This window comes from Manduca sexta, chromosome 3 (assembly GCF_014839805.1).
Source record: "Manduca sexta isolate Smith_Timp_Sample1 chromosome 3, JHU_Msex_v1.0, whole genome shotgun sequence".
Taxonomy (NCBI): domain Eukaryota; kingdom Metazoa; phylum Arthropoda; class Insecta; order Lepidoptera; family Sphingidae; genus Manduca; species Manduca sexta.
The window spans coordinates 9,857,137-9,873,063 of NC_051117.1; the positions used below are offsets into that span (position 1 = coordinate 9,857,137).

Here is a 15,927-nt window from a genome sequence, read left to right on the forward strand (position 1 = left end):
CCAACGATTTCCTTCAGTCTTCAAAGAACTCAGGAGTGGTTGCACTGTGCTTGTTAGTAGAAATAAAAGCAATGATACCTACCCCGAAGGAATCTCAACAAAAACATAAACTTTGCTTATTGCCCCATTAATTATAATCCGTTCTCAGTTTTGAAAATTTTAAATAGAATTTGCTGGTAGGATATATTTAATATCCGCCCGGATAGCGACCACCACACACAAGGTGTTAAAACTCGCCATAATATCCCACGTGTGTCGCGTTCCAGAATCAGCCTGCGTATATCCATTTCTAACAGGCCGGCATAATTGTGTCGACTGCCGAGGGGTAATCTCTCGTCAGTCGACATTATATTGAGCTCCACTCCACTTACCACCAGGTGCAGTGGGGACACTTATCCGTGCTAGTATAAAAATTATTTTAATGTATTGAACTATTTAATAAACTAAACTTGCGCTGTTATTTAAGCGCCTGTTGTCAGTCGAGTCCGCGCAGTTCAATAGACGAAACTCAACTGTCTAAATCTGATGTTTGCTATGACTTAAGATATCACTTGAGATGGCAATTGTTTATTAGTTAAGATGCTGACTATAACTTGACAGCGTGTCAGCTGTTATCACACGTCATAGCGATACTAAGCAGATATGTATATGGCCCTTAAAAACGTATCTAGATTTATTATGTTTACGCGAATGTTAGACATTGTAATAAAACATTATTGGATTTTGTCGCGTTTTTGTATATTATAATTTTCTGCCGACGTTACGAAGACTTGGCAGGCTTCATTGTCACGAGGGGTGGTTGAGGTGTTGGGCGTCAGAAAATTCAAAGTTACGACATCTACCTACAATTTATAATTATACAAAATGATTCTAAACGTCGGGAAAAAATTATCACTACATAGTATAAAACAAAGTCGCTTTCTCTGTCCCTATGTCCCTTTGGATGCTTAAATCTTTAAAACTACGCAACGGATTGTGATGCGGTTTTTTTAATAGATAGAGTGATTCAAGAGTAAGGTTTATATGTATAATAACATCCATTAAATAGTGGAGAAATACTGTTATTTTGTTATGTTATACCCGTGCGAAGCCAGAGCGGGCCGCTATGTTTTTATATACAACGTTCACAGTTTTACTGTAGTGTATATAGTATCAGCATTGCACCCGTGCGAAGCCGGGGCGGGTCGCTAGTAGTATATAAACTGTAAAAAATCCGAAGGATAGTTTAATCCAACGTACCAAGACAATGGCAATCGGATTCAAATTACTGATACGCTGCAGACTATGCACATTTCGAACAAAGCAATGCTTTACCAAACGACAGTACGATGGACTCCCCGTACAATCTGGATCGAATTGCACCCGCCCTGCATAATTAAACACTTCTTCAGTAGCTCATCTGGCAAGGTTGCTTCTTATTCTAATTAGTGTTATACATCATCACGCCTTTCCCTTTTTGAGGTATACAGAGATGGAAAACGACCATTTTCCATGTTAGGTCCCATGGATTACGTTGTGAGACTATCACATTAGGGATGATTTTATTGCTAATGGTAAAGCAATGACTGCTTCGGTGGCGTAGTTGTGCCGTGTACGCCATACGTATGCCGTAATGAGGTTTTCGATTTGAAAACGTGGCAGGTGTTATTAGGTTTGAAATAAAAATATTAAGATGTGTTTTTTTTTATTTAATTTGTTTAATTTTTACTCGTAACGTCCAAACCAGGTCAATGAAGGCAGCAAAGTCTCCAACACATCGGAAAAAGATCGTTAAGTTGTTTTATTTCAATGTCGAATGTCAAGAAATCAGTTTGATATTAGGTTTTGTACTGTCAGCTCGGAGGCTGGTACAGTGCCCAATTATTACCAATGATCTCGCCTTCCCGTAGTTCAATAATGCATTATCAATACCTTTAAATTATATTTGTTGATGTGATCATTTGCCGTTGGATTGTATTCTATTGTTAAAAAACAAAGTCTTTCTACTCTAACTTTTAGAGCGCAATATTTCCCCACAATCCCCAGATGAATAACATGATCAACCGCGAGCGTCTAAATATACACTGGAAAATCACTCAAACCGTCTGCAGACGTCTTCGGGTTGGGGAAGGTGGGGTCCTGAAAAATTCACACCCACCCCCAAATTGATTCCAAATGGCGCACCCAAGTTTATACCTAACGAGTGCAGCGCGGTTTGTTGAATATTACATTTGGAGTTGAAATGGTTTTTCGACGCACCCTGTATTGCAATCATACTTACATTTGTGGGATTGTAATGGTCTTTTTGTGTGAGCTCTTTAGGGATTCTTGCTGATGTTAATGGGAAGGTCGTTTGTCATTCTTTTTGAGAAAAGAGGATCAACAATTTTTTTTCGTATAGTTTGAGGTCAATGAGCGAGTTCCAGTACTTTTTTATTTTGATTTGTGCTAATTCTCAACAATACAAAAACTAACATTAAAGCTACTTCACAATCTTTTTTTTGCTCTTATACTCGAAATAGCCTTTGCTCGCGACTTCGCCTACGTGAAGGAGTTTTTCGGGATAAAAGTCCCGTTATATATTTTCCCGGGATAGAAAGTAGCCAAACCTTCCCAGGGTTTTGAACTATCTCCATACCAAATTTTATAAAAATCCGTTTAGTAGATTTTGAAAAAATCTATAACATATAGACAGACAGAAAAGGGGACTTTGTTTTATAATATTTATAGATATAGTCGACGCAAAAAATGTATTCAAGCAATGCACAAAACATTTATTATATTTTTAAAACCACTTATTAGACACAAAATTGCTGAAATATGGGAACATTCCTACCATAGAACAAGCTACACTGCTATCTCTCAATGCTACAAAAAATCATATCGTGTATGTGTTTAGCTCATGTTGCGTTCGTGCCTTGAAATTGGCTGCTTTGTCCAGTTTACAGGCGAACTAGCACGGAATATCAGCGAAAGCGCTTCCCTACCGTCACTAAACGATTGGCTCTACACTAGGGCTGTTAAAAAATAACACTATTTCGGGTATTGCACAGGTATATTGGGTTTATTATTTGAATTTGTTGCTTGCAGTGAAATCGTAGTGAATTTCCTCCGATTACAATACTGTTTGTATTAAGGTAACGGTAGGTAATGTTAATCCAGCTTACTTTATTTGTGCAGCGAATCACTTTTGAATTGTATTTAAGTACTTTAGTGAAATCATGAACTGTGGTATAATTAACATCTTGTAGCCAAAGCAACACAGCGCAGCGCTACTCAGTAAATAGTTATTATAACTATATGTAGGTATTAAGTCAGAAATGAGAGATTTATAATAGCCGTGCTATTACTCGTCTCTACATTGGCAGTATTTATTTTGTATAACAATGTCATAGTTGATCAATTTTCTCAATGATAACGTCAAAAAATATATTACTTCTGTATAAAAAAATTACATATGCTAAACTATAAAAAATGTACATGTGCTTTACCATTAAGCTAGAAAGTTGTATAAAATGTTTTTTTTTTTTATATAAGGATTATAAAATATACGTAGAATTCACGTAACCAATGTTATGTTGATAGGAAGGTCCAACAGGATAGTGAACTAACAAGCCGCGCTCGGGATATAATGACCTCTGCAGTCAAAAGATAACGAGACATGACTCTACGTAGAGTCACTCTACACTCCACAATAGAGCTTTTAGAATGTTTGCTCTTTGTATGTTGGTCATAGGTGGGAATCTATATATACATTATAGAAGAAAGTCGTCTTAGTTACACTATTTATCACTTAACGGCTGAACCGATTTGGCTTAAAATTGGTAGAGAGGTAGTTTAGAACCAGGAGACGGACATAGGATACTTTTTACTGTTATATAAAGCTGAAAAGTTTGTTTGTTTGTTTGAACACACTAATCTTAGGAATTTCTGATTCGAACTGAAAAATTCTTTTAATGTTGGATAGATCACTTATCGAGGAAGGCTAAACATCATCACGCTATGATCAAAAGGAGCGGAGCAGTAATGAAAACTGTTGCAAAAACGGGGTACATTTATAAGTTTTGAGAGATTATAACGCAAAAGTTTATCCCAATAAACTATATCATGCGGGCAAAGCCGCGGGCAATACCTAGTTATTTATAAAGAGTTTTTTTGTGTATCGACATGTGATGGTAAGTGGAGTGTCGCTTAAGACCCGATTAAAAAGTGTTTTTTTTTTTTTTAATACGATATAGTAACTAGGTTCGAATCTCGGTACTCTGATATTGGACTTTTGTTTTAGCTCGAAGTCTCGATTTTGTGCCCAATATGGTGATAGGCTCGGCCCGTATCATATCGTGGGATAGAACGCAGACGGCGAAAAGTGGGTGCACCAGTTTGCACTACTGCCTAACTCTTCGCTATAAAGGCGCGATGTATTGGTTTCCTTGTAAAATTTTACGTTATGATTATTGTATTAATTTTTAAGATAATCCTTTACATGCGAAAGTATGTAAATGTCCTAAAAATCCACTATTACGAAGCACATGCTTTGCAGTGCTAAAAATTTATACTCGCAGCCCTACCACGTCGCATCCCACCCGAAACACAGTTAATACTCTTTGTTATTGTACTGATTCTTCTTCACCGCGTTCTGACATCCTATTGTTTGGTCCGGCTGTCAATATTTGGGACCAATAGATGGCTGTCAATACTTCTCGCTACTCAAACAGTAATTGAATCTTTTCGTTAGAGTTTTAGTCTCGTGTTTTAACGTCATATTTTGTTTATTTTTGTATGCATTTTTTTAGAATGATTTTATGTAATTTCATTGTTTTATAGAGTTCATATTGCAATGGCAAATTTAGTAATGAATAATGTACATTTGTTTAATCTGCATTAGATTAATATTCTGTAAAGTATATCATTTATTTATTATTGATATAACATCAAAATAATTACAGCCATCACATTATCTATACTAAAATTATGAATCTAATGTTTATGTGTGCGTTTTCTCTAGAAGAATTGCTCTAATTTTAAAAGTTCTTTTATAATATGGTACTTTATTCCTAAGTGCTAAAAACATTAGGGCGGTGGGGGCTGCGGGGTACCGCTGCACCTACTAATTATTCGGATTATATAAATTTGCTTTTAGCCTCTTTCCTAGAAAAATGTTTGCCGCCTCCCCCCTTATTTGAAAGCTGACTAAGCCCATGGTTAAAAGCAACGAAGCCACAAACAGAACCAATAACAACAAGAACAAAACTAATTAGGCATAAAAATAAAACACTCCGAGGTATAATTTTTGAGATACTCATTTATTTCCTGTATGAATATTGTGAGAATTAAATGAGACATAGAGTACTGGACAATTATCATCCCATTGCAGGATATTTACCTTAATGGGACGTAACGCAGTCATAATTACTCGGACAGTGTCCATTAGCGCTACATAATTATAATAGGTATAATTACGCAGCTATTAGTTGGCCAATTGTCAGTGTGAGCATGGCTTTGTCTATTTTTCCACTAGTGTGCAAGTGTTATGTTGGTGTGGGACTAGTATGTTAGTTTGTCATCATGACTTACATTTAAAGGCGAATGTTATCTAAAGGCGATAAATGGAATTCTAAACAGTACTTATTTAAATGAAATTTTAATATATTACTGCTGTGCTTGCTATTAGGCAAGCGATTTGCTCAACAAACGGAATTACTAGCTACTTCTTAGTATCTAGGAATGCATTTTTATCACAGGAACTATATCATGGGCGTAAACGCGAACAAAAGCTAGTATACAAAATTAGTATTTGAAACAACAAAACTAAACCCGACTCTAGCAATGAATTTTCATTGTACCTACTACAGATAAGCCCAGTATTGCGTTTACATAGTGGGGGAGGTGCGGGTGGGATAGAACTAATTAACGGACACAACTTTTGTCCATTTCCACTCACAATTACCCACAATTAAACCCACCTAAAATAATATTTGAGTTAATTGCTACATGGTTCTAAATACGATATGCTTGTGGAGTGTACAGTATGGTAACTTTAATCATTTACATAGAGTATCTTTGTACTAGAAAATTGTGGAATTTTCCAAAGTACACGGATTATACCTTCAATTATCCCACTTCAATATAGCTTCAGCGCGATATAGTTTTTGTTGACGATGCTTTTATTTAGCTTCGTATCAGGACCAGTAGACCTACTTCGAAAACGAACACCGAAACGTCGTTCCGAAACGAAGAAACGACGAACTTCGGATTTAACCCTACTACCAAATTACTTCGTATCCGTCATCGTTCCTTTCGGAACCATAAACAATCGTTCGAATGAAAATATTGTGTCGGATTAGAGATGTATATCTTCAAAAACCGTAAATTTTACCTTCTATGATATTCTTGTGAAAAAAACATATAAATTCGATGTCTAATTAGGTTTTCTGTAATATAACCATTATTTCATAACTCTAAATATTTATTAGTTACAAAATAACAAATATTTTTGTTGATTTTGCAATCTACGGTCTTATTGCATAATGTTTTAATCTGTGGAATATTAGAATTTTTGACAATTGATGGACATTGACAAGTTGACTGGCGAAAATCACAACAAATTGGAATTGTAATTTACAAGTAAAATTATTTATTGTATTGGTAAGTTTATTATTAAAATGTTATTTACTCGCTTTAAACAAATGATCTTTTCATTGCAAAAGGCAGTTATTATGTAATCTATTAAAGAAATCATTAGTTTTACCCATCGATATACACAATGGTTTTACGGTAAAATTTGATTGAATCTTTCTATGAATTTTATTATTTTTCATCCCAGTAGGAATAAGAACTCATGTATTTATGTACACTGTGTTAGGATGTTTACAATAAACAATTAACATTTTTCTTATGATTCCACCTAACAGTTTCAAGGAGAGTACGACGACAAGTGCACCCAGCGACACAGGCGGACCTCTAATCGGGTCCTTCGCATTGACTGAAGTGAAAAAAAAAAGAAGTACTGGAGGGGGTTCTGAGAGAGTTAAAAGAAATGAACAAAAAATTAAAAACAAATATAAACATGATTGTAATAAGTAATGTTTTATTTTCCGATAACATATATTTGGTAGTTAATCTTCCATGCGTGATGCAGTGTTGGTTATGGCAGCTCTAGCGAGTTAGTAGTTGTTTAATTATTTGATTCTGAAACAAGAATACATATTATGTTTAAAGTCTAATAAATTCAAAGTCATAGGCACTTTGTACAAAGGATGCCATAAAATTCATAAGTTTTCTAATGGTTATATGGGTGACGTCAATGCACCCACATACATTTGCCTGGAATTACATATTTATGAAAAATTAGAAATTATTAATGGCTTGTGAAAAAACAAAAACAAGATCATTTAGACGTTAAGAATACTACAATACTAATACCAGCTAGGTTCTTGAGAAAGGTAGAAAGTAATATTTCTTCTGTAGCTTACCTTAGTGGTAGTATCAATTCCCCGTATATGTTCTTTGGAGGAATTAGTGGAACTATATCCTCGCAGATGGTTTCAAAAAGGGGTGGCAAAGTCCTATAAGTTCTTACAAATTCCATGTTACGAAGGTTTTACGCAGTTAGAGACGCTTCCAACTTCGCCCAGCACTTTCCTATTGCAACAATTCTTCACACAGGAGTTATTGAGCAATTTTAAAACCTCTGGAGTACCAAACGAAAACCAAACGAAAGGCTTAGAGCTTTCGTAAAATTGACGCTAAGATCCGAACGAAGAAACGATGTATTTTATGTCAAATGGGTTTTCATAGTGCGGTCGACGAAAGTAAAATGTCATAAGTGTCAAAATCCGATTACGGATCCGTTGTCGAATCCGTCATCGGATCCGTAACACTTCGTAGTAACAAAATGTACGATCCGTCATCCGAAACTACGGATTTCGTTTTTCGAAGTAGACTCTCAGGCTGCCTTTCGTTTTTCTATAAAATATATTCATTAATTAGTTGATAAATAATTTGTATTACAATATGATATTGCATTTGATTCATCATCTTATGACATGAAAAGATAAGTCTTTCCATTTTACCAACTATTCTTGCTATATCTAAACCAGAACACAATACTTCACACACGCACAGTAGAAAAAATTATAAATAAAACATACGTTAATAAACGCCTTCACAAACTCGCCTTACAGTTCTCCCTGCTCTTCATAAGCCCCACTTTATTACCGGGCCGGCGCATAAAGAGACCCTTTAGGGGTATTTCACGAGACCTCTTTCAATAAAAAGGCTCACGATTAGTCCTGGAGGTAATTAACACGGCGATTAATAAGCCCCGAGGAGGGACGCTTCAGTCCATCTTGTTCGTTCAATTGGTGTGTCGTGTTTCATTTCGTGTATGTATTTTGAAGTATTGTATGGATATGTATGGAGTTTAGTTAATATAATGATTTCTTATGTTTACGCGAATGTTAGACATTGAAATTAAACTAATTTTCGGATTCTATCGCGGTATTAATGTTTTATTTTCTCCGGACGTTTCGAAGACTTTGCAGCCTTCATGGTCACGGGGGACTGAGGTGTTGTTCATCCGTAAGGTCAAAGTTACAATATCTACCTACATTTTACAATTATACAACTTTTTTAACATTTTAGCTGTTGGTAGTCCGATCTACGCAGAATGCGCTCACAGTGTCTTGAAGTCTGGCAGCCGGTCTTTTGGGTTCCGTATAGTCATTATTTTTTACAATTAATATAATTTTTTTTTATTTCTGCATGGAAATGTGATCCCACTGCACCTGATGCTAAGTGTAGTGGGGTCCAACAGAATGTTGATTGTCGCTAGATGATTACCTTTAGGTAGTTGATACAATTATGCCGGCCTGTTGGAACCGGATATACACAGGCTAATCCCAGAACGCGACACGTACGTGGACCACTATGGCGGGTTTTAACACCTTGTGTACGGTGGTCGCTATCCGGGCGGATATAAAATATATCCTACCACCAGCAGAATTATGTTTGATAGGGTTTGTGTAAATAGACTTGAAGAATGTATTATAATATTGTATTATACACTTTACATTAACTTAATTTGAAACGTTACAAATATTCCTTCTACTTTGACTACTATGTCCTTGAAATTGAGAAATATAATTATTACTTGACAATATGTATACATGTATGTCTATTGTCTACCCATATATAGATTTGTTACTTCGTTATTTATCTACCCAGAATTTGTATCGTGGGTCACGCAAAGTGATATTTCTTTTGGCATTATCATTACCATTAGGAGTTTACAGTTTGCCGTCTGTCAACTTCAGCGCGCGTGTGGACTCTCCCATCCTACGAAAAGAAAAGATGCAAATGAAACAAAAAAGATCTATAAATCCAATCCAAATCAAAGCATTTTGTTACAAGATAAAAAATCAATTGAAAAAATCTTTTACTCGCATTCATCTGAGTAATTCTGGTCGGCCCGCATCCACGCGGCCTCGATAATTGGTCGTTAGCACGACGATGCGAGGGTAGATTTAAATACCTTTGTCCCTTTACAAAAGTTAAGGATTTGTACGATGGTATTGAAATGTTGAATACGACGGTATTTTATTGCTTTTTTAAACGTTCGTTTTCCTCATAGACAGGGGTATGCTAAGTTTGCATTTCAAATTATATGGTAATGCATTTGTATCCTTGAAGTGTAGATGTTAAGTCTCATATTTTGAAAGTGTAGTCGATTGTTATATTTGCCTTCACCGTCAATAATTTAGCTGGACTGGGGCAGTTCCATTAATTTATAGAAATAAACGTAATATGACAGATATAAATACATCTGTTAAATAACCACAAAAGGTAGCAGCAGCTTTATTTTAAAATTTCGGAAATAATAACAATTTAATTATTTCGATTTCTCTGAACATTAATAATAATATAAACAATAATTATTACAATATGACTCTGTATGTAGTCGTAAACAGGTATAAACAAAATATCAATTAACAAAAGCAAACAATACCACGTATATCTACAATACAAGCCTTACATGTTATCGTACAAATATAGGCCGAATTACTTGTACATTATCAATACATCGCCATCATGAACTATACATGTCTAATTATTATTTATTATAATGAACAGTGATCCGAATATATTTCATTATTATCTTACTCACGTATGACAGAGCTGTTGTCTGTAATTATTATAGTTATAGTTAGCTGTAAAAAATAGTGGTCAAATACAGTTTTTCTAACCACTTAGAAAAACTCGATAGCCTAGTTGGGTGTGGAACGGACTGACGAATGTCCGCAGGTTCAAATCCCAAGGGCACACACCTCTGACTTTTCTAAAATCATATGTGTATTCTTTGTGAATTTATCGTTCGCTTTAATGGTGAAGGAAAACATCGTGAGGAAACCTGCACATCTGAGAAGTTCTCTATAGGAATTTCGAGGTGTGTGAGAGTTTTACCTAATCCGCACTAGGCCAGCGTGGTGGACTAAGGTCTAATCCCTCTCAGTAGTAGAGGAGGCCCGTGCTCAGCAGTGGGACAGTATATAATACAGGGCTGATATTATTATTATTAATCACTTGTAAACGTTTTTTTCTTTATATGGGTGCGGCATAATGACCACACTGCACCTGATGGTAAGTGGAGTGGGGTCCGAATAGACCGTCGACTGACGAGAGATGATTACCCCTCGGCAGTCGACACAATTATGCCCGCCTGTTGGAACCGGGTATACACAGGCCGATCTCGAAACGCGACACACTTACGTGGACCACTATGACACCTTGTGACACCTTGTGTACTGTCCTTTAGAAGAAACCAAACAACGGCTTGGTTATGCCCCTTCTACAGAAGACTATGCTCTTCTTTACCTATTCAATGTAATTATAACTCTTTAAGATATTGGGATAAGGATCCTATTCTCAAGTATATTAACGTAGTATATACCTTAAATATTCACATGTCACGAAATAATAAAAAAAATAACATACCATTTTTAAATATCAACTTTCTTATCCAGTGTTTTCCTTTGATTAAGCGAAAGAAGTTCTGAACTCTCCAGACGGAGGCCGTGTGTGAACTTCCCAACTTTCTTACTTCTTACTAATAATTAACACCCTCCGTTACCCCCCGGTCCCTCTGTAATCCCCCCCCCCCCGCCGGTACTTCCACAATTCACCGGCCCCGTAGGCTATAGTTTAATTATTTATTAAGCTTCAAGCAAGCAGAAATATAGCGGTACACGTTGTTTTGTTGGAGTTAAAATGTAATAGAATCCTAAACTAGTAGAGAATAGACGAACAAGTAAGTTTTGTGATGGTAAGTGAATATTTTCTAATAAACATCTATATTTTTTTAGTTTTAAACGATTTTGTATTATTTTATTTTATAATTGATAAAGAAATCTTTAACTAAATAGTTGTCGATTCAAAATCTTTTAAATATAGGAGTTTTTAAAGTGGTAAAGCCGCTCTGTAGACACATTTATCTTTAGCATGAATGATCAAGCTTTTATATGCAAAAATCAACAATTTTGACAGTGTATTCTAGTTGAGAAGATTGCCTAAAATCTACAACACTTTTAATCTTAAAATGGCATAATCGTTTCTTTTGTCTATTGATAACATCAGTTTTCAAATTACTAGGTTTGATTACCAGGTAACAAAAATTGTACACATTTTTTAACCGACTTCAAAAAAGTAGGAGGTTATCAATTAGACGTGTTTTTTTAAATTCAAAAACACTACCGTATATTCAAAATTAAACCGGTGCCACTATAGTAATGGACTTTAAAAATATTACCGAGTTTTCAAAAATTGAACCGGTGGCAGTATACGATTGGACCATATCAATATTATATGCCTGGCGTTGTATGCGTGCTAGTCACATCTCTGCCTAACCTCTCGGGGATAAAGGCTTGTGTTATGTTAAATAATCAGTTAGTTACAAAATTCAGCGCGGGGTCTTGTCGGCGCGGTTCGCATGAATATCTACGCTTCCAACCCAGATGAGCCTAGTTTCGGTCTAGATCTGGATAAGTTAGGTTTAGTACGTATCTAGGGATCTTGGAAATTGTACACACAAGCAGTTTTACAGGCATGAGTTTATCATTTATCAGTTTGTGTTTTTTATTTATTTATAAAGTATAATGTATCTTATTGTAAGTGTAATACAGTCCAGATATAACGAAAAGAAAGAAACCTTGCTTCTGACAAGTATGATTTTTGCACTGGCTGCCTCCTGAAGGAAAAGACCTCCTAAAGCCGGTATAGATAAACTGTTTGGTATGTCCAATGTATGTATTGGAAATACGCCTGGCGGTTTATGTCACACGATTGCTAACTTTTAATCAGGAATTCCACCAATACTATAAATGTATAATAATATATCTAAATCAGATATACCATTATCATATACCAGTGGCGAATCGTAAAGTTTTCCGAAAGAGAAGCCAAGAACACATAGATATTAATGCATAAATGCAGTCTGTAAATCGTTCTAATGATAATTAGATTCTACATTAATTCTATATAAAGGGAATCCGGCAGAAATCGGGTTATAAGGACCCTTCCCTACTGTTACAGAGGATTCTAGAAAAATATACTAAACGTTCCCTGATTATCTTTGACCCACTCTAAGTTTGAATGGTAGAGAAGGTCTACAGCGTGAAGTCCGCCTGAATACATTTGTGTTTAAAGTACACATAAATCTATATATATAAAAGAAAGTTGTGTTAGTTACACTATTTATAACTCAAGAACGGCTTTGGCTGAAAATTGGTGGAGAGGTAGCTTAGAACCAGGAGACGGAACCAGGATACTTTTTATACGTAACATAAAACTTCATATAACAAAACGAAATTTGGTATGGAGATAGTTTAAGATCCTAGGAAGGTTATATATAGGCTACTATCTGGGGTAAATATACCTATATAGTGAGACATTTATTCCAGAAAACTCCTTCACGCGAGCGAAGCCGTGAGCAAAAGCTAGTAAATGAATAAAAAAAATCATAAATCGATTCAAGCTGACCACAACACGATTATTAGGTAATTAACCAAAAACCTATCCCAAATTAAACTCGCATCAAGCATCAAACATAACCACATCAGAGAATGGTTCAAACTAACCATACCCCACCCAATATAACGGTCAATAATTCTCAACTATTGTTACTGGCTGGCGGCTTGTATCAATCACGGCGGCTAACTACAAAGGCCTTTGTAACGCGCCGCCGCCGGCTCACGTTGGAATAACCGGCTCTGTATATAGCCGGGTGTTCTGTTCGGCCAATTCAAAGATTTTAAACGGAGGAATTGGTTGCAATTTGTTGAATTTGGCAATTCTCCTTATATATAACATTTTGCTGGTGGTAGTCAGTGGCGGCCAAATACAACGCGTTGCCCCGGACGGCGCAAAACAATTCCCTGGTTTTAACAGTTTGCTTGGTAAGATCGTAAAAAAGGTTTCCAAAGCACGGCGCGCGAGGCCCCTGTAGATGCGAGGCCCTGGGCGGTTGTCCGGTTCACCTCCCCCTAAAGCCGCCCCTGGTGGTAGTATATATATCCGCTCGGATACCGACCACCGTACACGAGGAGTTAAAACCCGCCATAGTGGCCCACGTAAGTGTGTCGCATTCCGGGATCAGCCAGTGTATATCCGGTTCCAACCGGCCGGCATAATTGTATCGATTGTCGAGTGATAATCATCTCTCGTCAGTCGACATTCTATTGAGCTCACTCCACTTACTATCAGGTGTAATGGCTTTATAAAAAAAAATATAACGTTAGAGATATTATGGGAGGAAGTAGGAGAAAAGAGTCTAGGACTGAGGGAATTGGTTATGTGCTAGCTGTATAATTAATAATAATACCAGGCTTGTTTTATATACTGTCCCATTGCTGAGCATGTGCCTCCTCTACTACTGAGAGGGTTTAAGCCTTAGACCACCACGCTGGCCTAGTGTGGACTGACATTTCATAAACCTTCGATTTTTTTATAGAGTATTCTCAAGTAAGTAAATTCTTCATTATTTGATTCCCATAGACTTTACATTAGGAATGGGTCACTATTTAAAAATAAACAAAACAAATGGATTAACACTAACTCATTTATCACAGTTAACTGTTGACCCAGTAACCCCGCGTTTTCAATTTGTCAATATAATTAATTGTGAACTTTTCCATACATAAAACCAATCGGAATATCATTAATTATGTTTAAATACACTTATACATATTACACTATACAGGTATATAATCGTATTTGTGTTTCTGTGAGGATGTTATTTTAAGGAATTGAAGATGTTTTTTTTATTCGGATGCGACGAAGTGACCTACTGCACTCGATGGTAAGTTGAGTGGGCTCCAATAGGATGTCGTCTGACGAGCGATGATTACCCCTCGACAGTCAACACAATTCTGCCGGCCTGTTGGAATCGGATATATACAGGCTGATCCCGGAACGCGACACACTTACGTGAGCCACTCTGGCGGGTTTTAACACCTTGTGTACGGTTGTCGCTGTACGAATGGACATAAAAAATATCTTATCACCGGCAAAGTTACTGTGAGGATGGTATTTTTCAACAGAACTTGCAGAGGGAACAGACACATTTTAGTTTATGTACAGATTTTTTTATAAAACTCAAGGATTTGACGAACAAATGTAACGTCTCCCACCCATTATTTATTTATTTAAATAACTTTGGATACAAAGTATATGGCCAGATTTAATGCCTAGGGTAGCCTCTTCCAGTCAATCTTAGGCTGGTGAAGTGACAGATGGAGGCAGGTGCATAATATAAAAAATGGAAAATAAAAGCGTTCATAAAACAATAGTATATTTACATAATATACAACATACATATTGTGTTAAATTGCGACACATTTTGTTTATGTACCAAACTTTATCAAAATAAGTTCAGCGGTTGCTGCATTTACCTTTAACAAACATCCAAACATCTTCAAAAAGTTCCGCTTTTTTTTATTACTAGCTTTAGGTCACGACTTCGCACGCATTAAAAAGGTTTGTGGTATACCCAGGGATAAAAATAACCCTATATCTTTTCCAGACCTTCAAACTATCTCTATACTTAATTCCATTAAATTCGGTTCAGTGGTTCAGTCGTGAAAGCGTAACAGACAGTTACTTTCACATTTCCTACTAATATTATAAATGCGAACGTTTGTGAGGGTGGATGTATGTTTGTTATTTTTCATGAAAAATTACTGAATGGATTCGAATGAAAAATTTACAGTAATATTGGTTATAGATCAGAATAACATGTAGGCTACAATTTATAATGATTTTGTGTAATTTGGTCATAATATAACGATACATATCAAGTCAGAAAAAAATTATCCCGGAAAACTCCGTCACGCGCGCGAAGTCGCGAGTAAAAGGTAGTATAAGTATAAATTAAATAGATTGTTAAGATATCATCAAATGTATCGTAACTATTTGGAACCTCCACATATTGATATGTACTGCAAGTTTGTTTAACATAGCGTAATATCAGGTGTTGATTAACCGATTGTCCCGATTGGTTCTCGGTGTCGCCGAGATTAGCCGACGTGTGTACACACATTGTACTGTCGCCGTGTAGGCAGAAATACTATACCAATTGACGGTGTTGGGTGCTCTTCAAAGCTTTGGTATTGAGTTTTGAAATGAGGGAATAGAACGTTAGTTTGATGCGTGGAATGGAATATAAAGTATGTGAGCGGGAGTAGGGAGTTAATGACAGACCGCCTCTTAGAACTAAGGTGACTTAACTCAAAAAGACGTTTTTGGGAAGCAAACATTTTTTATAATATGGAAGGCAATAAATTGGGCGGTTACCGAAGTTAGAATCTCTGTTTCTATTCTATAATACAAGTACAACTACCGCGCTGAGGTTTTGGGTTCGAATCCCGAGTCACAAAATTGTGACTGAGTTTTCCATTA

The 15,927-nt window shown here is 36.2% G+C and overlaps 1 protein-coding gene and 1 long non-coding RNA gene across 2 annotated transcripts in view; one reads left to right on the forward strand and one right to left on the reverse strand.

Moving 5' to 3' along the window:
• The window catches only part of LOC115453225, a 244,124-nt gene that overhangs the window by 190,272 nt on the left and 37,925 nt on the right, over nt 1–15,927 (forward strand). The window lies entirely within an intron of this gene.
• On the reverse strand, nt 7,070–7,790 carry LOC119189474. Its single transcript, XR_005112428.1, has 2 exons — nt 7,452–7,790; nt 7,070–7,167 (listed from the first exon to the last, which is right to left on the reverse strand). It is a non-coding gene; the product is annotated as an uncharacterized LOC119189474 (long non-coding RNA).